Source organism: Panthera onca, chromosome F2 (genome assembly GCF_046562875.1).
Source record: "Panthera onca isolate mPanOnc1 chromosome F2, mPanOnc1 haplotype 2, whole genome shotgun sequence".
Taxonomy (NCBI): Eukaryota; Metazoa; Chordata; class Mammalia; order Carnivora; family Felidae; genus Panthera; species Panthera onca.
The window spans coordinates 69,236,119-69,258,962 of NC_138356.1; the positions used below are offsets into that span (position 1 = coordinate 69,236,119).

General features: G+C 42.9%; 1 protein-coding gene and 1 long non-coding RNA gene across 12 annotated transcripts in view; one reads left to right on the forward strand and one right to left on the reverse strand.

Moving 5' to 3' along the window:
- LRATD2 (LRAT domain containing 2) overlaps positions 1–22,844 on the reverse strand; it is a 135,342-nt gene that overhangs the window by 81,221 nt on the left and 31,277 nt on the right. The window lies entirely within an intron of this gene.
- LOC132664512 (uncharacterized) lies at positions 1,384–11,440 on the forward strand. Its single transcript, XR_009603728.3, has 6 exons — positions 1,384–2,227; positions 2,921–2,956; positions 8,618–9,378; positions 9,559–9,871; positions 10,696–10,952; positions 11,270–11,440. It is a non-coding gene; the product is annotated as an uncharacterized LOC132664512 (long non-coding RNA).

Consider the following 22,844-nt stretch of genomic DNA (forward strand, 5'->3'; position numbering starts at 1 on the left):
CAGACAAACCAAGAAACAGACTCTTAACTATAGAAAACAAACTGATGGTTACCAGAGGGGAGGTGGGCAGGGGGTTGGGTGAAATTGTGGATGGGAATTAAGGAATGCACTTGTCATGAGCACCGGGTGATGTAAGGAAGTGTTGAATCACTAAATTGTACACCAGAAACTAACCTCACACTGTATGTTAACTAACTGGAATTAAAATACAATACAATAATACATACATACATAAATACATAAATAAAGATATGTTTTATGTTATGATCCCACACATGTGTGTGCGCACACCCAACCCGAAATAAATCTTGTGGAAACTATATTTACAACATCCTCCATATTTATGTGATGTAAATCTCAACCTTTTATTGATTTCAACCTTTAATCAGTCACCACTCCAGTCTGAAAATATTCTGAACTAGTGGAAGAAATCTTCTCCCATCGATCAGAAAAATGACTCTTCCCTTCCTTATGGAGGATTTGGTGATGGGGCTGGAGAGAAAAACCAGTCTCACCTTTCTGATACCTTGTACAGGGATAAAATGCCCATTCTAGGACCCTTGCCCTGGCAACGCAGACACGGTAGTTTGAACGATGGATGACAATTTCAGAAATGCCAAAATGGTTTCAGTGCTTCTTTTAATTAAAGAAACATGTTTTGTTTTGTTTTGTTGTCTTGAACTGTGACTTGAATGAAAAGTACTTTTTTGTTTGTTTTTTCTACAAATATGCCTACTGAATGGTTTCAAAGTGTGACCAAATCAATGCATTATCTGCTGATTCAACTGGAACAAACCAAAACAACAAAAACATCCTTCATGCTGAACCAATATTTTGTTCCTTTCAAGCCTCGATGGATCCTGAGACTTAAGGCTTCTGAAGTGTTGATCCCAGAAGCAAAAGGACCCTGGATTTAATGCCACTCTGTCCCCCTAACTTGGAGCCTGTAACCCTGTTGTCCTCAGCTACTCTCAGTTCCCATACAGATCCCCAAAGGCTCCATGTCTCCAAGCCTCTGCTCACATAGCTCCTTCTATTTAAGCTGTCCTTCTTTCTACCTCTTGCCTCCCTGTCTGCTTACCTCTCTACTCATCTTTCAAAAGTCAACTTCATAATCACTTCACTCATTCATTCATTCATTTATTCATTCACTTTTTCAACAAGTGTTAGTTGGAGATTCATCATATGCTAGGACCCATCCTAGCTAGGACCCATCATCTGCTAGGACCCATCCTGGTTTATTGGGGAATCCAAAGATGAACAACACATGGTATTTCATGGTACAGCACATGGTACTAGTCAAGTGCAGTAGGCATTTATAAAATAATGTGGTGGGGGTAGTCATCCAAGAAAGCATATAGGATAGTATCAGAGGACAGAGCGGGGTCCTTAACTCAATGTAACGGGCCACATAAAGCTCCCTGGAGGAGCTAAGGCTTGACTCAGCTGAGAATGTGGAAAGAGTGGGGATTCTAGGGGTCAGCAATAATCGAATTAACTATCATTATCCCCAGTTTAGAGATGAGGAAACAAAGGCACAGAACGGTTAAATACATCTCCCAAAGTGCAAAGTTATCAATTAACAGAGCTGATATTTGGTTGTAATGCACACTGACTCCAAGGCAGGTCTCTTTAATCATTAACTTGAATCATCTCTCATTTGCCATAGGAATCCAGAAAAGGCGGCAATACTAGTGGACAAATAGAAGAAAGAAAGGAAATGGGATAGATCCGTGGTGAAGGCAAGTGCTAAGCCCAGAGAGATTTATTGAGGGGGGTGGCATCTGGGTGGGGGAGGGGGACAAAGCCCCATACACAGGACCTGTAGTAAAGTGTTAGGTCCTTGTAGAGAATCTATCAATACTACATGTTGGTTGAACACTTGTTATTTCAAAGCCAAACCAAAAGAGGTTTTTGGTAAATCCTCTGATAATTACTAGAAAAGTGTCCTTGGACAATGCATGTATCCTTTGTGAGCCTCCCTTTCTGTGCCTGTACAATGGAGATAGCAATGTGTCTACCTTATGGGGCTGTGATGAGGATTATATTGAGCGAATAAAGCATCAAGCATAGATCCTGGGACACAGTGCTGATTCACGTTCTGTCTGCTTCCCTTTTGCATCCCTTAGGTTTTCCCTCCTTTGCTGAGAACTTATGCCTGGTGTCCATCCACTTCCTCTGCCACAGAGTGAGCAGCAGCCTGGGACTCAACCTCATCCTGGTACAGGTGGGTCCTTGGTAACAACTTTGCCAGGGAGTGGCTGGGAACAGAGTCCCAGGGCACTCAGCAGTGTTTATTAGGGTGAAAATGAGGAGAACAGGGTCCATCTTTAAGAGCTGTCCAAGGGAGACCGGAGCCACCCAGCCCCTGTAGGAAGGAACTGTTAATTATGCCATTAATAATGTTTAGCATTCTCCCCATGCTTTTCCAAGCTAATTAATTCTGCTTCAAATCCTGGAAAACAAATGACTGGGTGTGTTGGGGACAGGCTTCTGTTTCTGAGATTGAAGGGTGGAGAAGCTTGCCCTCTGCAATGACTGGGGGAAGGGAAAAGCAGTGTTACCTCTTCCTCGGGTCAAGTTTCTCGGAATGTGCAGAGGGCTTTGATCCCTGGTGGGGACTTCCCCTTTACCCTCAAGACCTTCTTCAAACAGGGATAATCACCCAAAGGTACAAAGATACAAGGCTCACCCAGCCATAGGACACTGTCCAGAAGTGGTAGATGTTAAGCTGACACCGTGGTCTGGAGGGAAACTTTCTCTTTCTCTTTCCCCAGAACCCAGGGTAGAGCTCGTGTGCCAGAGGCTAGGATGTGTAGTTAGCTCATCAACTCTGCTGTCCTTTAACTCAGTGGAGACTAACCTTACAGACCAGAATCTGGGGGTCCCAAGAATCTGACCCAATTCCCTCCCTTCACAGAAGTGCACGGTCAAGCATGAGAGACAGAAGTGTCAGGTAAACAAAGAGAAAGCTACAATAATAAAAAGAATGACTCCGATAAGGGGAGCACCAAGAACCTGTGGCAATCTGAGAAGTATGGAATGGGTTCCTGGGGGAGAACATGTTTGAGCTGTTCGGGTGGTTGATTAAGAGACAACAAAACAAAGAAATGGAGATGATGGTCAAGTGAGGACTAGCTGTGCAGATGCTTAAGGTCAAGAGGAAGCAAAGTACATCCGGGAACTTGAACCTAGTCCCATGCATTGTGGGGAGTTGGGGGATTGCAATTAGACAGTGACTTTTGTCATCACAGAGCAAAGAAAGGCTAGTGGGAAGGCACACAGATGTAGAGGCATGCATAATACATGAGGAGGGCTCTGGTGAAAGAGAAGCGATTGAATGAAGTAGACACTACTTTTGCCTTTCAGGAAAGGAGCAAGTCAGTGACAGATGAACAGGGCAGGGTCCTGGCTTGAGGCCAGAGGAAGCATTTCTCAGGCATGAACTTTTGCCAGAAGCTCCTAGCCCACAAGATTCTGATTCAGCAGGTCTGGTTGGGACCCAAGAACCTACACTTCTAACGAATATTCTAGGTTACACAGATATGGGACATCATCTCCCAGGTCTTCCTTGGGAGGTGTGGTAGAGATGTCTCGGTACCCAGGCTGGCCTCACAGGTGCTCTGACTCTGGTCTGTGCTATTTGCAAAGAAATCCCAGGGGGGGCAGCACCCACTGCGAGATGGGTATGGTGCGCAGGGTAAGTTTTCATATTCTTTTCCAGTGTTCTACCTTTCTAAATCCAGAAAAGCTCCTGCAACATAATTTTTCAGATTCTATCCCTTGTCGCAAGACCCTCGAGAGAAGGGATGCATCCTATTTGAAGGTATACCCCAGCTCCTAACACAGAAACAGCCTGGGCAGATTACATACGCTTGTTTAAATAAATGGAACTGATCTCCATTTTTTTCCTGAAGAGTGTCCAAATGTCAGCAGCCATCATGGTTATTTGTGTGGATATAGGTTGCCTATCCTAATTTCTCTCTTAAAAGTAGGAATCTGGTCTCTAGTTATTCTAGAACCACAGTTGGCACAGGGACCAGTGGTTTCATGTGCTTGTGGTGTTATGTCCCCTGTGTGGTCACTGCAAAGGGCAATGGACATAAGAAAACTCACAATTGTGACTTAGCTAGTTACTAGTTACAGAACTCTGGGAAAGTGAACGACTGTCTCCATATTTCAATTTCATCTTTAATAAAGTGAAGGCATTAAGTAATTTACTCATTGGTTCATTCACTCAATAAATAATAATCAGGCACAAACACAAAGACTACTGTGCGCTCTCCTCGTTGCAACGAGTTATTGATCAATAAGACACACTCCAGGGGCGCCCGGGTGGCTCGGTTGGTTGAGTGTGACTTTGGCTGAGATCACGATCTCACAGTTCATGAGTCTGCGCCCAGCATCTGGCTCGCTGCTGTCAGTGCAGAGCCTGCTTTGGATTCTCAGTCCTCCTCTCTCTGCCCCTTCCCCACTCCTTCTCTCTCTCTCTCTCTCTCTCTCTCTCTGAAAAATAAATAAATAAAGACTTAAAAAATAAGACACACTCCACTCTCGTCTGGATGACATAATGATGGGTAATGAGACCATCCCCTCTCCACACAGTCATTCATACCCAAAGTTTGGAACCATCTTGGAACAGGATCCTTCTACATCCTCCTACCAATCACTGTGTCTGGATAATTCTATTGCCTCAATAACCCTATAATCAATTCCCTCTTTTCCATCCCCATTATTGCACAGATATTCCAACCCGCTCCTAAGTGGTCCCTGCGTTTCATGTGACCCATTAATGTTCTTCCTTTTCCATGGCCCCCAGCTGCACTTTCTCAGATGTAAATCTGCTTCTGTTACCACTCTGTTTACACGCCCTCCCTGACTCCCTGAGTCACTAGATAATAGTGATAATTCTTAAAAGCAACCGCTTACTAACACCAGGTATTGTTTTAAAGGGCCTTGCATACTTGAACTCATTAACTCACAGCAAGCAGACAAGGTCCTTGTCCCCATTTGTGCTGGTTGCCTGTCAACTGCCAGCTCCATTCCTGCCCTCTGCTGTTCTCCTTTACACCGCGTGGGAGCCTGCACACTACAGTTCCCAGGCCCCCTGGTCAGCTGCCTCCTGGTTGGGCTTTGCCAGTGGGAGGCACTGGGAGAGACTGGAACGCTGGAGGAAGGGAGAAGTTTGCCTTTGTCTTGTTTTGCTTGCTCCCTGCTGCCGCGGGTGTTCCCCCTTCTCCCCCCCCCACCCCGCCCCAGTGGTAGCGGTGTTAGTGGGGGTGCCCCTTCTGGTCCTCACAGCTGCAGGGACTGCCTGAGAGCAGTGGCAGCGACCATGCCTCTAGCGGATGAACAGCACGCGCAGGCTGCGCTCCCGCCAAGTCTGGTAAGCAAGCGCCTACTCCCCTCTTGGTCGTTCTCTTCTCCCCTTTATTCTTCGATCTCTTCCCAAGGCTTATAACTAATCACCTGCACTGAAGCCTTCTCTGCTGGAAATATCTGCAGTGCATTCTATTTTCTTGACTGCATACTGATGGGTACACCACTTAATGTATGAGAAACTGAGGCACAGAGAGGTTAAGTAACTTGTCTCAAGTTCAACAGCCAGGGAGTATACCAGAGCATGGATAAAGCAGGGGAAAACAACAACAACAACAACAACAACAACAACAACAACAACAGATACTAAATTAAGTCGAAGTTCTTTAAATATGTCATTCAAAGCCCTTCAAAACGGTTTTCCTGATATCTCACAGTCTAGTTGGGGAGTGACACCTGGTAGGGGATTGTATTTTGTTCTTGCTTTTGCTGCTGAATAAATGAACGGACGAATGGCAAATGCACCATACTCGTGCAAAAACCCCAGCAGGATGGGTGACTGTAGCAGATGTTTGATGGATGAGTAGGAAACACGTAATAAACAAATGAATAAACTCCAAGCATACAACAAATTGACCCAAGAAGCAATTCCCTACCTCTGTTCCTTCCAGCCTCAGTATCAGAGCCCGCTGTATTTGAAACACTGAACATGCACATTCCTTATATGGAGTCAGTGTACAATAAATACACATTTGTTAAATGGATGGATGAATCAATCAAGCAAAAATGTGATCAATCAGGCCGTGGCTCAATGATGTTTGAAATTCTAGTTTATCAAAATATGAAATTTTCCAGGAGAATGGCACACACAAAAAAAGCATTACATTTTCCTAAAAACAAAAACCTTGCACACAGCAGCCCACAAATAATTAGATGTTAATGTTTCTAACTTGACAGGAAAAAAAAAAAAGCCACAGTTAATCTCAAGGGACATCCTGTATGAACAAGGAAAAAACAAAACAAAACAAAACAAAACAAAGAGTCATGGATTCTAACCTCCTATTTATAACCTGGATCCACAAATGATCTGTTGCTAAAGGAGAAGAAAGCCATTAATCTCCCAACTCTGGGAGTAATTTTATATTTTGAATAAAAACAAAATAAACAGCATTAAGGAGGAAAATAAATCAGATATGCAGTAATTAGTTTGAAAGAGCCGGATTTTCCTGCCTAACACTCTCTTTGGAACTTAAGCCTCATCCATCAAAGCGAAAGTGTATCCGATGACACGGAGATTTTCCATTCTCTTTTCAGACAGAATTAGTCAGTTGATCTGAATAGTAAATTGACAGGAGCCAGAAGAGAGGGCAGGAGTGATGGGGCTTTAGCAGAGGTGGGACCCGAGGCTTAATAACATTTGGTGAAGCCCTGACTTTGCACTTTTAACCTCCTAGCCTCTTTACTCATTAAGTTGTTAGTTTTCTATCTGTGCAATCTTAAAAGACTAAGGATTTTTAAAAATAGTATCTAAAAGGGACCTTATTCATTTTCTAACCCAGTGTCCTTAGTTTACAGATTGAGAAAGCTGGGCCCAGCGATAGTAACTGACTTGCTTAAGTCTGCACGACACAATGAGCTTCAACTCCAGAACCCACATCCTCCCAGCACTTTCTCACAAAATTCCATAAAGACAAAAGCCCCAGCAATCATAAAGGGGTTCCTTACTTCAGGCGAGATCTTTGATTTTTTGCACCACTTTCTGGGCGGGATTCCCCCTTTGTGCTACATTATGGACAAGGGCTACTTCCTTTCCAGGCTCCACTTTCTGTATGTTCCCTCAGCCATTTTTCTTCCCAATCAAAACCCTTTCTCCAGATTCCTCTATGACTCATTAGTACCTTCTTCTGAATTCTAATTATTATATCCTCTCTCCCTACTATTTTCAAATGTCCTGCTGGAAGAGGTTTTTTTTTTTTTTTTCAGCAGCAGTTTGATAACTAATTTATTTGAAGCACGAGCATAATAAGTCTCTCCAGATATATTTACAAATCCTTGTGTCGGATTTTTAAAACTCTTGTGAATAGAGCTCTGTGTATAACATGTCCTTTTCATCTTCCACAACCCCAGCTATTCGGTTTGGGTCTATATATGCGAAGATTAATGATCATCCCAGTGGAAAGAGCAAGGAGATGTAGAAAGATTAAGGATCTCATCAAAGCATTGGTCAATAATAATACTACTACTAATAATACTGGATAATATTAGCTATATACAAGGTCTAAAAATGATATTCATTATCAGAATAATTCAAAATTTGCCAAAAGTTATATGCCCATCAACTTTTGGTTCACCGATATAACAAAAAGCTATTTAGCCATTGAAAATGATTTAGGGAAGGACATGCATTAACATAGAACAATGTTCAAGGGGTGTTGTTAACATAGGGAATGTGAAGATTTATCAAACGACACTTATTATACGGTCTTATTTTTTACCAAAAACAAATAAACAGATTTTTATGAAAAAGTATGTAATGATATTTTCAACTTTTCTATTGCATTTCATAACCATACATAGATCCCATTTGCTATTTTTTTTATGTTTATTTACTTTTGAGAGAGAGAGAGAGAGAGCCCGAGGATGAGCAGGGGAGGGACAGAGAGAGAGACGGAGACACAGAATCCAAAGGAGGCTCCAGGCTCTGAGCTGTCAGCACAGAGCCCAATGTAGGGCTTGAACTCACAAGCTGTGAGATCGTGACCTGTCTGAAGTCGGACGCTTAACCAACTGAGCCACCCAGGTGCCCCTTGTTATTTTTAAATATAAAGTAAAACTACCCAAGCCATTGCCCTGCACACCTCGAAAAACAAGGAAGAAATTACTCCTGAGTGTTCTCAGGGAATATGTAAATATTGGGGAGAAGAAGGATCCTTGGTGGTTGGTCCCATCCTTCCCACTACCGTGCTTTATTTTATATATTGGTTTTGTTTGTTTTTATATATGACATTCTCTTTGAACGAAAGCTCCCAAGGGCAGATATGTAGATGTATTTTGCTCAGTTTCCTTTAATAATGATCAGAGTAAGTACTTACGTATGGGTATTTTCTTGGTGTGGACAAAAGTAGGAACATAAACAGGTACTGAAAAGGTCTGATGTATCAGGTGTTGTCCTAGAACTTTTTATGGATGCTATCCTGTTTGTCATCACAGCTCTGAGAAGCAGGTGTGATTTCGTCTAATTTGAAAACACAGGAGTAGAAGCTTAGAAAGAAGCGGTGACCTATTCATGTTCTCTCAGGCAGACGATGGTGAGACTGAGAAAGGAACTCAGAGCCGGGAGAAACAAGTCCTATCTTCTGGCCAGCTCACAGCCACGTGGTCTACCAGTGCAGTTGGCATTAAGTGTTGAATCGTATCCCTGGCTCAAATTCACGTGTTGAAATCCTAACCTCTTAGTACCTCAGAATATAGCTTGATTTGGAGACTGGGTGTTTACAGAGGCAACCAAGATAAAGCAAGGTCATTCTGGTGGGCTCTAATCAAATATGACTGTTGTGCTTATTCTAAGAAGGGGTAAGTGGGACACAGACATGTACTGACGGAAGACGATGTGACCAGGTGAAGATACTGGGAGAATGCCATTGAACATGAAGATAACCAAGCCAAGGGGAGAGGCCTGGAACAGAGCCCTCCCTCAGAGCCCTCAGAAAGAACCAGCCGTCCCAACCAACACCTTGATCTGGGACTTCCAGCCTCCAGGAGATGAGACAAGAAATTTCTGTTGGTTAAGCCACCCAGGCTGTGATACTTGGTTACAGTAGCCCTAGCAAACTAATACAGCTGGCCGCCTGGTGAACATAAGAAATGTCAATTGTGATGCGGGAAGGGGTACCCCTAAGAACACAGGGAAGTTTGAGGCCACTATATGGCCTCAAACCATATAGGAAGGGAATAGGGAAGAGGGGGCAATGCCCAGGAGGAAAGACGTCCCACAAAGCCCTGCTGCCTTCCTGCCCCTGGGGCCTTTGCCCGCCCTACTACTAGGAATAAATCTACAAGGTAAATTATTCACAATTGTGTGTATTAGCGCCCAAAGTGCATTATTTAATATTTTTTTTGCAGCAGATGTACCTTTTTAATTTGGTTTTATTTTAGGCTAAAATTGCAATATTAAATTTTAAAATCCAAACACTAGCATGACTTTGCATTCCCTGAACATCCACTGCCTCCTTCTTCCAGCAGACGCAGAATAGCAATGGGGCAGAGCTGGAAAGAAGACCAGGCTTTGGCTGCTGGTCCTGTCCCTGCACCAGAGTGGTTGTGTGACCTTGAATACGTGGCTTCACTCTTCTGAGGCTTGGTGACCTCTGCTGTCAATGGTAGAGACGACCCGGGTGTTCCCAAGATTCCTCCTGCTCAGAGTATCAGCAGGTCTGAGTATCTATAGAGACCAGGGGGAGCCAGGTTGAGATCAGCTACGGCTGGCAGTGCAGGAGGTGAGTCTTAATCTGTACCTTTGCCATTGCCAGAGAAGGGCAGGCAGCCATGGAAGGTGAGCATCTCCAAGTGTTGATAGGTGTATGTACCCTAAGGAGGGTCTTTATAGATCTTCAAGGACAAAAGTTCATAGTGCCTGTTCCTTATTCTCGTTAGTAAATGATAAAACACAAAAGTTACACGTATGCTGAAAATAAAAGATTTTCTGGGGGCGCCGGGGTGGCTCAGTTGGTTAAGCAACCAACTTCGGCTCGGGTCACGATCTCACAGTTCGTGGGTTCGAGCCGCATGTCGGGCCCTGTGCTGACAGCTCAGACCCTGGAGCCTGCTTCAGATTCTGTGTCTCCCTCTCTCTCTGCCCCTCCCCTGCTCGAGCTCTGTCTCTCTGTCTCTCTCTCAAAAATAAATAAACAAACAACAAAAACAAAAAACAAACAAACAAAAAAAGATCTTCTGGGCTCCTGGGCGGTTCAGTCGGTTGAACAGCTGAATACAGCTCAAGTCATGATCTCGCGGTTCATCAGTTCGAGCCCCACATCAGGCTCGCTGCTGTCATTTGGGAGCCTGCTTCAGACCCTCTATCCGCCTCGCTCTCTGTCCCTCCCCTGCTTACATTCTCTCCCTCAGAAGTAAATAAACCATTAAAAAAAATAAAAGATTTTCTGACTGCAAATCTTGGATTATTTGTTCAAGCTTCTATGATTATGGAGGGGTGTGTGTGTGTGTGTGTGTGTGTGTGCACATGCACGCACCTACATCACACAGGAGGTGCCCCAGCCTCAGTTTCCCTGGACTCTCAAGCAGGTTCTCAGTCTTTTTGGGGGTGGTCATTAAGCTTTGAAAAGCAGGTGCTTCAGTAATCCTTCCTATTCTCTCCAGGCTGCCTTTTAATTTCTACTATTGTGGAGAGTATGACTTGGGGCCACTTTACTGAGTACTTGGAGCTTCTCCACAGCCCCACGGGTTGGGAGTCTCTGTGCTATGACTGATATCCTCACTCTAGAGAAATTTTGTGCCAAAACTTGGAATGAAATTGGATAGAGAAATTGGTCTCTTCTGGCCCCCTTCCTGATCGGCCCCATCAGTCAAATGCAGCAGACTGCAACAATACAACAAGTTTTTCACTGAAGAGTCAGGTAATGCCAGAAAATTATTGTGACATAGTAAGAGCAGATAATGACTTTCCAGCTAACTTAGAAGTTTCCTAGAAAATGCTTCTATGCTTACATCTTAGACAGCAGGCATGCTCTGCCATATAGCGTAACCGAATCGAGGGACTGACATCCTTTGCCATATTCTGTTGGTTAGAAGCTAGTCACAGGTCCTGTCCACACTGCAGAGGAGGGGATTATACAAGGGAGACCTCACTGGGAGTTAGTTTAGGGTGTTTCTATGATGCTTGTAACAATTTTGAACCCCTTCCCAGCCTTGTTCTTCTGCTTCCTCCCACCAGAGCACAGTAGCAAAAGTGGATGACCAACCTGGAAGAAACTAACAGATGCAAGATCACTGCCTGGCGTTTCTTTCCTTACTTCAGTAAATATTTCATAGAACATCACTGAGCCCGGAATTTCCTAGGTAAAGTGAGCAACTAAATGAACAATAAAAATGATTATCACATGCATCTACTACTCACTGTGTTTTATGAGCTGTATACTAAATATTTCAGTTATTTTGTTAAATATAGTAAGTTTTCATTATTAATCCCATTGTGGCGACCTGAAGGTAAGGATTCAGAACTTGAACAAGATCTGTCTGACCCAAGCACAATATAATAATAAACAAAAAAAAATTTATGGAATGCTTAATAGGTTTCAGGCAGCATTCTGTGGATTCCACACATAACAATGAACTCATTTGATTTTCATAGCATTCCTATGACGTAGGTACCACTATTAACCCCATTTTTTTTAACGTTTATTTATTTTTGAGACAGAGAGAGACAGAGCTTGAACAGGGGAGGGGCAGAGAGAGAGGGAGACACAGAATCAGAAGCAGGCTCCAGGCTCTGAGCCATCAGCCCAGAGCCCGACACGGGGCTCGAACTCACGGACCGTGAGATCATGACCTGAGCTGAAGTCGGACGCTTAACTGACTGAGCCACCCAGGCGCCCCATCCCCATTTTATCTGTGAAGAAACCGATGATCAGAGAAAGTAGTTAACTTGCTTTAGATCATGCAGCTGGCCGGTGGCAGAACTGAAATTAACCAGAAAGTATGGTCCCAGAAGTTATGTTTTTAATCTCTGTGCTATCCTTGCTGCCACAGCCTTGAAGGAGAAAGAGTGGGTCATAGTATATCTACCCTCCCAAGGGTTAGCAAAATAGATAACTCATAGTAGAAGAAGAATGAAAAAAAATGAGTAACATAAAATAAAATATTCTTCATCAAGAATTATCTTTCATTTTAGAAGCAACATACTTCATTTGGATTCTCTGGTCAAAAATAGACTTAAAGCCTTCTGAAATATTTTTATGAGAGCAATATTTTAGACATTTAGTCCAAACAGAGAAGTACAATGGCCAGAATTCTCAGCTATGAGTTCAAACACTGAGCTAAACTGACTGAATATTTGATGATATTAAGTAATTATTGTTATATTCGTTTCCTACGGCCCTATAACAAATTACTACAAATTTAGGGGTTTTCACACCACACAAAGTTATTATCTTATAGTTCTGGAATCTGAAATGGGTCTCACTGAGTTAATAAAAGGTATCCACATGATTTCATTCTTTCTAGAGGCTTTGAGGGAAAAACTGTTTCCTTACCTTTTCCAACTTCTATAGGTCACCCCCATTCCTTGGCCCCCTTCCTCTACCTTCAAGGCTAGCAGTACCAAACTATGTCCTTCTTCGGGTGCCCGGGTGGCTCAGTCAGTTAAGTGTCCAACTTCGACTCAGGTCATGATCTCATAGTTTGTGAGTTCAAGCCCCGCATCAGGTTCTGTGCTGACAGCTCAGAGCCTGAGCCTGCATCAGATTCTGTGTCTCCCTCTCTCTCTGTCCCTTCCCTGCTCATACTCTGTCTCTCAAAAATAAATAAACATTAAAAAATTAAAAAAAAAAACAACTATGTTCTTCCTCTGCTGCCATCTATATGGTTCTCCCTCCCTGCTTTCCTCTTCCCTTTAAGGACTCTTACGATTTCCTTGGGCCCACCTGGATAATCCAGGATAATCTCCCTATTTTAAGGTCAGCCAATTAGCAATCGTAAACCCATATGTAACCTTAATTCTCCTCTGCCATATAACTTATTCACAGGTTCAGGGATCAGGACATGAACATCTCTGGGGAGTTACTATTCAGTCTGCTACGACTATTGGTTTTCTTTGGTTTTGTGTTTTTCAGGGCCAAGTGATAACTGTACTGTAGTTATGACTATTTTTTTAAGTTTATGTATTTATTTTGAGAGAGAGAGAGTGCAAGTGTGAGCAGGGGAGGGGCAGAGAGAGAGAAAAACAGAGAGAATCCCAAGCAGGCTCCGCACTGTCAGCACAGAGCTCCACGCAGGGCTCAAACCCACGAACGGTGAGATTGTGACCTGAGCCGAAATCAAGAGTCGGATGCTTAACCAACTGAGCCACCCAGGTGCCCCATGGTTATTACTACTTTTTAATCTTTATCTTTCAAGGGTACATGTTGCATAACTTACAGAGGAAAGGATAGGATGCTTGACATCTCCTTCAAAGTAATAACGGGGAAAAGAAGGTGGTACCGGGGGTCAAACTGGTCATGAGCTGAGCCCTGTAGATGCTGTGTGTCTGGTATGGGGTGGTCACTGTGCAACTCTGCCTACACTCGAATACATTTAAAATTTCGTGTAAGGTAAAGATAATGACTGCAAATAGAGACCCAGGGACCAAGAGACAATAGCATAAACTAAGCAATTCTGTGTGCCAGGCAGTATGCTAAATGTCACATCTGACTCTCACAACAGCCCTATGAGGAAAACATTCACAGTCCCACTTACACGTAAGAACCCGCTGCTCTGCTAGGGTTAGGTTTCACCCAAATATGCCGAGAACCGGGTTCTGAATCCAGGTTAGCCTCTGTTTCAAAGCTCATGTGCTGAATCACTATTTTAAGTTAAATCTCAAATCGAGGTTAAGTGGCTATTTAAAGCACTGGTAAGGTGCCAATATTTTAAGAGATGTGATGGTTGGTCTCAAGGAGGTGAAGCCTTAGAAAACACTTGTTGAATCGAAATTCTGATCCTGGCTCAACCACCTACAAATGATGAGAGGCAAAATATCTCAATTCTCTAGACCTCAGGCCTACACGATGAGATCACAGAATCCATTTTGCACATCGTAGAGGAGAGTAGGGAAGATCAAATTTAAGTAAAACCATTATCATCAGTAAAGGGCTGTATAAGTAAAAAGGACAAAATGCAGCAACGGTGATGATATTGTGGTTGAAGATGAAAAGGCTCACGACCCACACACAAAGAAGAGTTTTAAGGTACTGTGTCACGTTCTCCCACGCCACACGGTTTTTTCTTCACGGAAGCTCCTCAGCAAACTCACACAGAGTGAGGCTGACCCTAAGATCACCCAAGACAGTGACATTTCAGAGCGACTGTGGAAAAGCTCGGTCATTGCACTGATATCTCTCCCACCTCAGGGACTGTGCTTAGCACACAGGGGCAGCCATGTATGGGGAACAGGGATTATTCTCGATGTGGTGACTGGGGAATCATGACATGGTATATTAATAAGGAGACAAGAACAGATGGTGTCAAATGCACATTAACCTTCAATGTGATGTCCTTCAGGATCCGGTCCCAGCTGGGATCTCCAGGTTTATCATCCAAACCCAAGTCATCTATACCTTTCATTCTGGCCTGATGTAAAATGAAGTTTCTGGGGAAGTCATGCCATCTCACTGCCGTCCTGTTTATAATTCTCATGTGAGCTCGCCCTTCCTTCACCCTTTGCTTGGTTCTTACTCATTCTTTAAGATTCAAGTCAGGTCCTTCCTTAGGAAGACTTGCCTGACTTAGGTCCACTTTGTTTTTGTGTTTGTTTTGTGTTGTTTTAAAAAAATTTTTTTGAGAGAGAGAGAGAAAGAGAGAGGGAGAGATGCAAGCAGGGGAGGGGCAGAGACAGGGGGACACGGAGGTTACAAAGAGGGCTCTGTGTGGACAGCAGAAAGCCCGATGTGGGGCTTCAGTTCACAAACCATGAGCTCATGATCTGGGTCAAAGGCAGACACCCAACCGACTGAGTCACCTAGGCACCCCAGGTCCACTTTGAATTAGTTATCCCTGCTTTGACTTCCATAAGGCTCTCTGACTTCCAAACTATATTGTATTATCCATTTTAGAACTCTGAAGGCAGCTGTTGACTTTCCTTGCTCTATCTCGTTTCTAGAGAATGGGAGAGAACATAGTGTATTGTGATTATATGTTGAATGTAAGGTAGTATATCACCAAAAATAAATATTATTGAATGTACTCTTCCTTTGTAATTGAAGGCTTCTTTGCTGAGCACTGCACGGATTGTGAGGGTGCCAGCATGGAAACAGCTGCCTGAGATCTACATAATCAAGAAAAGAGAGACTTGGAGAAGAACAAATATTGTTAAAATGTCCATACTACCCAAAGCAATCGATAGACTTAATCTCTGTCAAAATACCAACAGCATTTTTCACAGAACTAGAATAAACAATCCTAAAAAGATTGTACAGAACCACGAAAGACTTCATATAGCCAAAGCAATCTTGAAAAATAAAAACAAAACTGGAGGTTTTCAAGATACATTACAGAGTTCAAGTTATATTACAATGTGGTAGCTTTTAAAACAGTGTGGTGCTGGCATAAAAATGGACACATAGATATGAGAATAGAATAGGAGACTCATAAATAAGCCACAGTTATATGGTCAGTTAACTTTGACAAAGGAGGAATGAATATACAATGGGAAAAATACAGTCTATTCAACAAATAGTGTTGGAAAAACTGAACGGCCACATGCAACAGAATGAAACTGGACCACTTTTTCTCACCATACACAAAAATAAACTCAAAATAGATTAAAGCCCTAAATGTGAGACCTGAAACCATAAAAATTCTTGAAAAGAGTGCAGGCAGTAATCTCTCTGACATCAACTGTAGCAACATTTTTCTAGATAGGTCTCCTGAATCAATAGAAATAAAAGCAAAACTAAACCTTTGGGACTATATCAAAATGAAAACTTTCTGTGCAGTGAAGGAACCAATCAACAAAACTAAAAGGTAACCTATTGAGTGGGAGAAGATATTTGCAAATGATATATCTGATAAAGGGTTAGTATCCAAAATATATAAAGAACAGATACAACGCAATACCTAAAAAACAAATAACACAATTAAAAAATAGGCAGAAGACATGAAGAGACATTCCTCCAAAGAAGACAACCAGATGGCCAACAGACACATGAAAAGATGTTCAACATCACTCTTCATCAGGGAAACACAAATCAAAACTACAGTGAGATGTCACTTTACTCCTGTCAGAATTAGAATGGCTACACACACACACACACACACACACACACACACACAAGAAACAACAGGTGTTGGTGAGGATGTGGAGAGAAAGGAACCCTCTTGCAATGTTAGTAGGAATGCAGATTGGTGCAGCCATTGTGGGAAATCGTATGGAGGTTTCTCAAAAAATTAAAACTACTCTGATCAAAAAATATGAAAACACTAATTCAAAGGGATACATATACCCCTATGTTTATAGCAGCATTATTTATAATAGCCAGGCTATGGAATTAGCTCAAGTGCCCACTGATAGGTAAATGGATAAAGAAGATGTGGTGTGTATATATATACATATGTACATACTGGAGTATTATTCAGCCATAAAACAGAATGAAATCTTGCCATTTGCAAGGACATGGACAGAGCTAGAGAAGACGATCCCAAGCAAAATAAGTCAGTCAGAGAAGGACAAATACCACATGATTTCACTCATATATGGAATTTAAGAAACAAAACAAACAAGCAAAGGAAAACAAAACAGAGAGAGACAAACGAAGAGACAGACTCTTAACTATAGAGAACAGATTGATGGTTGCCAGAGTGGAGGTGGGTGAGGGGATGGGAAAATAGGGAATGGGGGTTAAAGAGTATACTTAACCATGAAGAAAAAAGTGAAATAAAATAAAACGATTTAAAAAAAGAAAGAAGGAGGTGGGTGAGAGGATGGGTTAAATAGGTGATGAGGATTAAGGAGTGCACTTGTGATGAGCACTGGGTGATGTATGGAAGTGTTGAATCCCTGTATTGCACACCTGAAACTAATATTACACTGTATGTTAACTAAATGGAATTTAAATAAAACTTTAAAAAAAAGAAAAGAAGAAGAAGAGAAACGTTCTTCCAGCAGGTAGCTAGAGGATCTGAGGCCATACATGCACATCCACTGAACACATTTTTAAAATAATTTTAGAGAGAAAGAGAAGGGGAGGAGGCAGAGAGAGAGAGAGAGAGAGAGAGGGAGAGAAAGAGAGAATGTTAAGCAGGTTCCACCCTCAGCACAAAGCCAGATGTGAGGCTCCATCCCATGACCCTGGGTTCATGACCTGAGCTAAAATCAAGAATCAGACACTCAACTGACTGAGCCACTCAGGCACCCCCACTGAACACATTTTTATTGAACACCTACTCTGTGCCAGGCAGTAAAGATGAAAGAGAGAGCAAAAGTGCTGTGGTCCCGGGTCTCCGGGAGGTTAGCTCATAAAGTGTCACTAAAGCAAAGCAATAGTGTTGTCCCTTCCATTTTTGTCCCTGCCCCCCCAACCTCCAAGAGATTGAATTTTGCCCTTTGTGGCTTTTTTTCCTGTGTAACAGCCCTTTTCATATTGCTGTAATATCCACTTCCTAATAAAATTGACCAATGGCAAAAAGAGAAAGAGAGTGACTTGGAAAAGCACAAGATCTGAAACAGTGGGAAAGGAGTCTTCTCGGGCTATTTAGACATAAAGTTTAATTTTCATTTACAAGAACTTTCTCACTCACGTAAGCCCCCAAGAGATGATTGTGATGGCAAGGGGTAGAGGTGTAGACCAGAGTTAGAAGTAGTTCAGCCCCACATGTAGACAGGTTGCTGGAGGCTTCAACACCATCAACAGTCCCTGGATTTCAACACTGAGCCGGTAGTGCCGGGAAGAGAGAGTGGACCGTCCATGCGAGGTTTTTACGGGCCAGGTCATCAGGAAGCGGTGCTCCCCATTTTTACTCATATGTCAGTGGATCAGCTCCGTCACATGGCTACACCTCACTGCAAAGGACCCTGGGAAATGTACTCTCACCATGGGTCCAAGCACAAGAGAAAACCACCTTTGAGGAACACAGGGTAGTCTCTACTGCGAGGGCTGAGAGATGGAGAGGATCAAGAATGAGGAAGTGTTCTGGCAAGACAGAAGGCAGAGAAAGGGCAGATGGGGGCAATGAAGAAGGAAAAAGGAAAAAGAAAGGAGAGAAGAAGGAAACGGCAAAGGAGAACTAGAAGGAGATCGTGGTGAATTATGTTATAGTTACAGTTACAGCCTCAACTCCACGGTCCCTTAAAAAAGAATCATCAGTGTATGACACTGCTTAGTCATGATTGTGCCTGAGTGGATATATCCGGAAAGGGACGAGAACTGAAGAACGAGGACAAAGGTAACATGTGGGTTATAGCATGAATAATTACAGAGATTACATGCTTCTTCCAATGATGATTCCCTCTATCAAAGCATGACTGACACTCTTTTTGGGTAACTGCCTCCACAGCCAATTTCCAGGCTTTCAAGAAAAGCAGAGCATTTTGTTTGTTTGCTTTAAGGAAAAGTCACTAAATGAACACTTTAGTCATGGCATAGCCAAGACTAAGACCCAGTCTACAAATCCTGCTGTCTCTCTACTCCACTAACGGAGCTAAATATGAGACAAGAGGACGTGAGCCTTGGACCACTTGGACCTCCTCGGGAGGAGAAAGCAGCCTCCACGATCTATACGAGGACTGTGCGTTTGCTTTGTCACTAAATCCACCTGATCCCTCGTCAGGTGGTGTCATTTTCTCCATTTACAGATGAGGAAGCTGCGATCACCAGGGCCATGGGACTGGTAACTGGCAGAGCTAGGAATAAAAATCCAGACCGCTAATGGTACCAACAGCAATAATAAAAGGTGATATTTGGCCAGCACTTTGTATACGCGAAGCGGAATTTTAAGAACTTTACCTGAGTTATTGAATTTCAATCTCAAGGCAAACATATGAGGGAGGTGCTAAATACTATTCCCACTTTGCAGATGAAGAAGCTGGAGTAGCACAGACGAATCACGTATACAAGTGTCCTCAGCTGTTTTGCAATAGGGCTGGTACCTGCACCCAGGTGTTCTGACTGTGACTCTGCCAGACCAGCTTCGTACCGCCCCCATGACCAGCCCAAATCCATCTCTGTCAATGACACCCATTGCTTCCTGACACCACATCTACCGTGTACAGACCCCTTTGAATATTTATCTAGTCAGAACCCCCAGAGGAGAGAATATATTTTGGAGCCTTATGTCTGAGAAGATTGCTTTATGGTCCCTTCCATCTGGATGATCAACCATCCCAGCTTGCCTGGAACTGTCCCAATTTCACTCTGAAAGTCTTACATGCCTGGAAACTCCTCCGTCATGGACAAACCAGGAATGTCAGTCACCCTACTTTCAACTCTGAAATCTGTGTATTTATAAACTTTACGCAAGACCCTCTGTCCTACCCCGAAAAGAAGAGGGTCAACTGGGCGCATGCTTAGAATCCTAACTCTTCTCTCAATTGGAGCCAAGTCACCCACACTATTTTCTCTTTTTAACCCACCTCCTATAGCTGGTTAAGGAAAACATGTGAAAAATGAGACACCATTGGAAGGAATGAGGAGCCATAATATTCTCAGTGGATCATGCAGTTTTATCATCTGCGAAGACTTTAATGGGGAGAACATTCTTCATTTTTAGTAAGCCATCCAAATGGTACATTTGAGATCAGGCACCATTAGAAATTAGCAAGTCTCTCTTCGGTCTGTGCTGTTTGCAAACCCGGAGAATTAATGAAGCCATGGACAGAAGCTGAGATATGGAGCACTGGGGAAGGGGGGGGCGTGCTGGGACAACTTCTAGAGGGGCGGCACATGTTTCAACACCGTTTGGGGTCCAACCCTGGATTGGTGACTCAAACGTGGCACAGAAGGAAGTGAGCTTTAGCGACATCCTAGTCTGCACTGCGAGCAACCATAGAAGAAAGGTTTGCCTGGGTGGAATGTGAGATACGAGTCAAAATCAACCATTACCAGTTCCCCCACGTTACTGCAATTTCATTTTAAAGTATCGTTTCTTTAGCTTGCCACCCTGAACAAAGGATGTCATCCTCTGTCTTGGTCTTTCCCGGGCTGCTATAACAACATACCACAGACTGCGTAGCTTGAACAACAAACACTGATTTCTTACAGGTCCAGAGGCTGTGAAGTCCAAGATCAAGGTGCCAGTGGATTCGGTTCTTGGTGAGAGCTCTCTTCCTAGCTTGCAGATGGCTGCCTTTTCTCTGTGTCCTCACATGCTGGCGGGCGAGTGAGCTCTGGATCTCTTCCTCTTTTTATCGGGACACTAATCTCATCACAGGGGCCTCATCCTCATGACCTTGTCTAAACCTAATTACCTCCCCAAAGCACCACCTCCAGATACCAGCACATTGAGGAATAAGTCTTCAACATATGGATCTGGGGGTGGATACAACATTCAGTCTATAACACCTTGTGTCAGGAGCTCCCCCCACCTACAGGTTTGCCCCAGGCTCTACAATTGATCATGTGTTTACTCAGGGGAAAATGAACACACACACACACACACACACACACACACACACACACACAATTTTGTTTTAACAAACAATTTTGGAATAACTTTAAATTCACAGAATAACTGTAAAGATAGTGCGAAGAGCACCTGTATGTCCTTCGCCCAGGGTCCGCTATCATTAACATCTTATATTATCATGGTAATATTTGTCAAAGCTAAGAAACCGACATGGGTACATTATTTTTAGTGAAACTCCAGACTTTATTTGGATTTCACCAATTTTTCCATTAATGTCTTTTTCTTTTTCTGTTCCAAGACTCAATCCGGGATTGAATTTAGCTGCCATGCCTCTTTAATCTCCATTGGTCTGTGACAGCATCTCAGCCTTTCCTTGTTTTTGATGACCTTGACCAGCTTTGAGGAATATGGATCAGATATTTTGTACAATGTCCCTCAATTTGGGTTTAAGTGATGAAGAACGGTTTTTATTCTATGATGTATCTGCCATGAGTTTGATTTTGCTTTGGCCAGATGACCTATAACATTAATAGGGCCCTGCCTCATTTTGGGGAAGAAGCATCTCTTTTACATGCAGAATTTCTGTTGCTAAGTATTATCCCTCTGTCCTCAGTCCCTCTGGCACTGAAAGATGTCTGACCCAGAGGAAAGAGCATAGGCATTAGGATCATAAAAACTTGGATTCAAATCTTGACTTCACATTTGCTAACTTTGATCTTGGGCAAGTCGCTTAACTTCTGTGAGCCTCAGTTTAGTCTTTAAAAACCAAAGAGAAAGAGAGAGAATCAAAGGCTGAGTTTCTGGTAGTGTTGCTTAAGATTAAACGAGCTACAATGTAGCATTTGGAATATTACGTAGTACATGTGGGTATTTAATTAACTTCCGTTATCTCCCCCTTACATTTGTTCTTTTTAGTCAAAAGAGCCTGCCTCTAAGTATCATCTGTTGTCATTTGTTTCTTAATAAGAATATATGGAAAATGAGCTTATCACAAGGAAAAAAATTCTAGCTTTGAATGGGGACAGATGACAACTAGACATTGGTGATCATTTTGCATTGTACACAAATATCAAATCATCGTGTCATACACCTGAAACTAATATAATGTTATATGTCGATTACACCTGAAAGAGAGAGAAAGGATGAAAGGAAGAAAGCAAGGAAGAAAGGAAAAGAAAGAAAGAAAGAAAGAAAGAAGAAAATAGAGAATAAAAAAGAGAAAAAAGAAAAAAGAAAAGAAAAGAAAAGAAGGAAGGAGGAAAATGGAGACTGGAGTGACAATCCAGCTCACAATTCCCCTCGTAGTGCCATTATCTGTGTGATTCATTCCTTTCTTACAGTAATGGACCTGCCTTACTGGTCATAGAAGGGACATGTGATCCAAGTCACCCAATGGTAGGGCTCCCCTTCCCTGGCCATAGTGATTGGTCCAAGCTCAGCCAATCAGAGTTTTTCCCTGGAATTTTTTCCACTAAAGTTAAGAAGAGAAAGTTCTCTTTCCTCTCTGTTCATGCAGTTAGCCGTAAGGATAAGCTGCTTGTAGCTTTGCTTCTGCCGTGTGGAGACAGCCAGCCTGACAGCAGGAAACCAGCATGCATGAAGAAGCTGAGCTGAGAGATGGAGAGAGCATTCAGTGGAACTCTAGTACTTGGGGACTGTCCTGGGGACAGCCTATCTCTGGCCTTTCCATAGTTTGGTGACCTGATTAAATCAAAGATCCTTTTTTCTTAAGTTATTTTTGGATTGCGATTTTATAAAGTGCAATTAAAAGCATCTGAATAGATTGCTTTTCGGAACTTCGCTGCCTATGCCACCTGTTCTAAGCACCTTGCCCTATAACCTGTTATCTTTCCTTTCCTCCTCCTGTGGACTGCTTGCTACCGAAGTGGCCTCCCTCTTTGGCCCTTTGCCCAACACTGGCTCTAACGTTAAAAGTCTAAATTACTCTGACACAGACCATCCACTCAAGGGACAAGAATCGAAATCTCTAGGAGCAAGTCTGTGAGAATGCACTGGAAAGAAATAAAACTACAGATGATGTCACCTAATTGTTCAGAACAGAGACTCCAGAGTCCATCAGTCCTTACTCCATACCCTGCCTCTGTCACTCACTAGTTGTATGACTTCAGGCAACCCACTTAACCTCTGAGCCTGTTTCGCTTCGTTAATAAACGAGCACGAGGAGACCTTTTTAT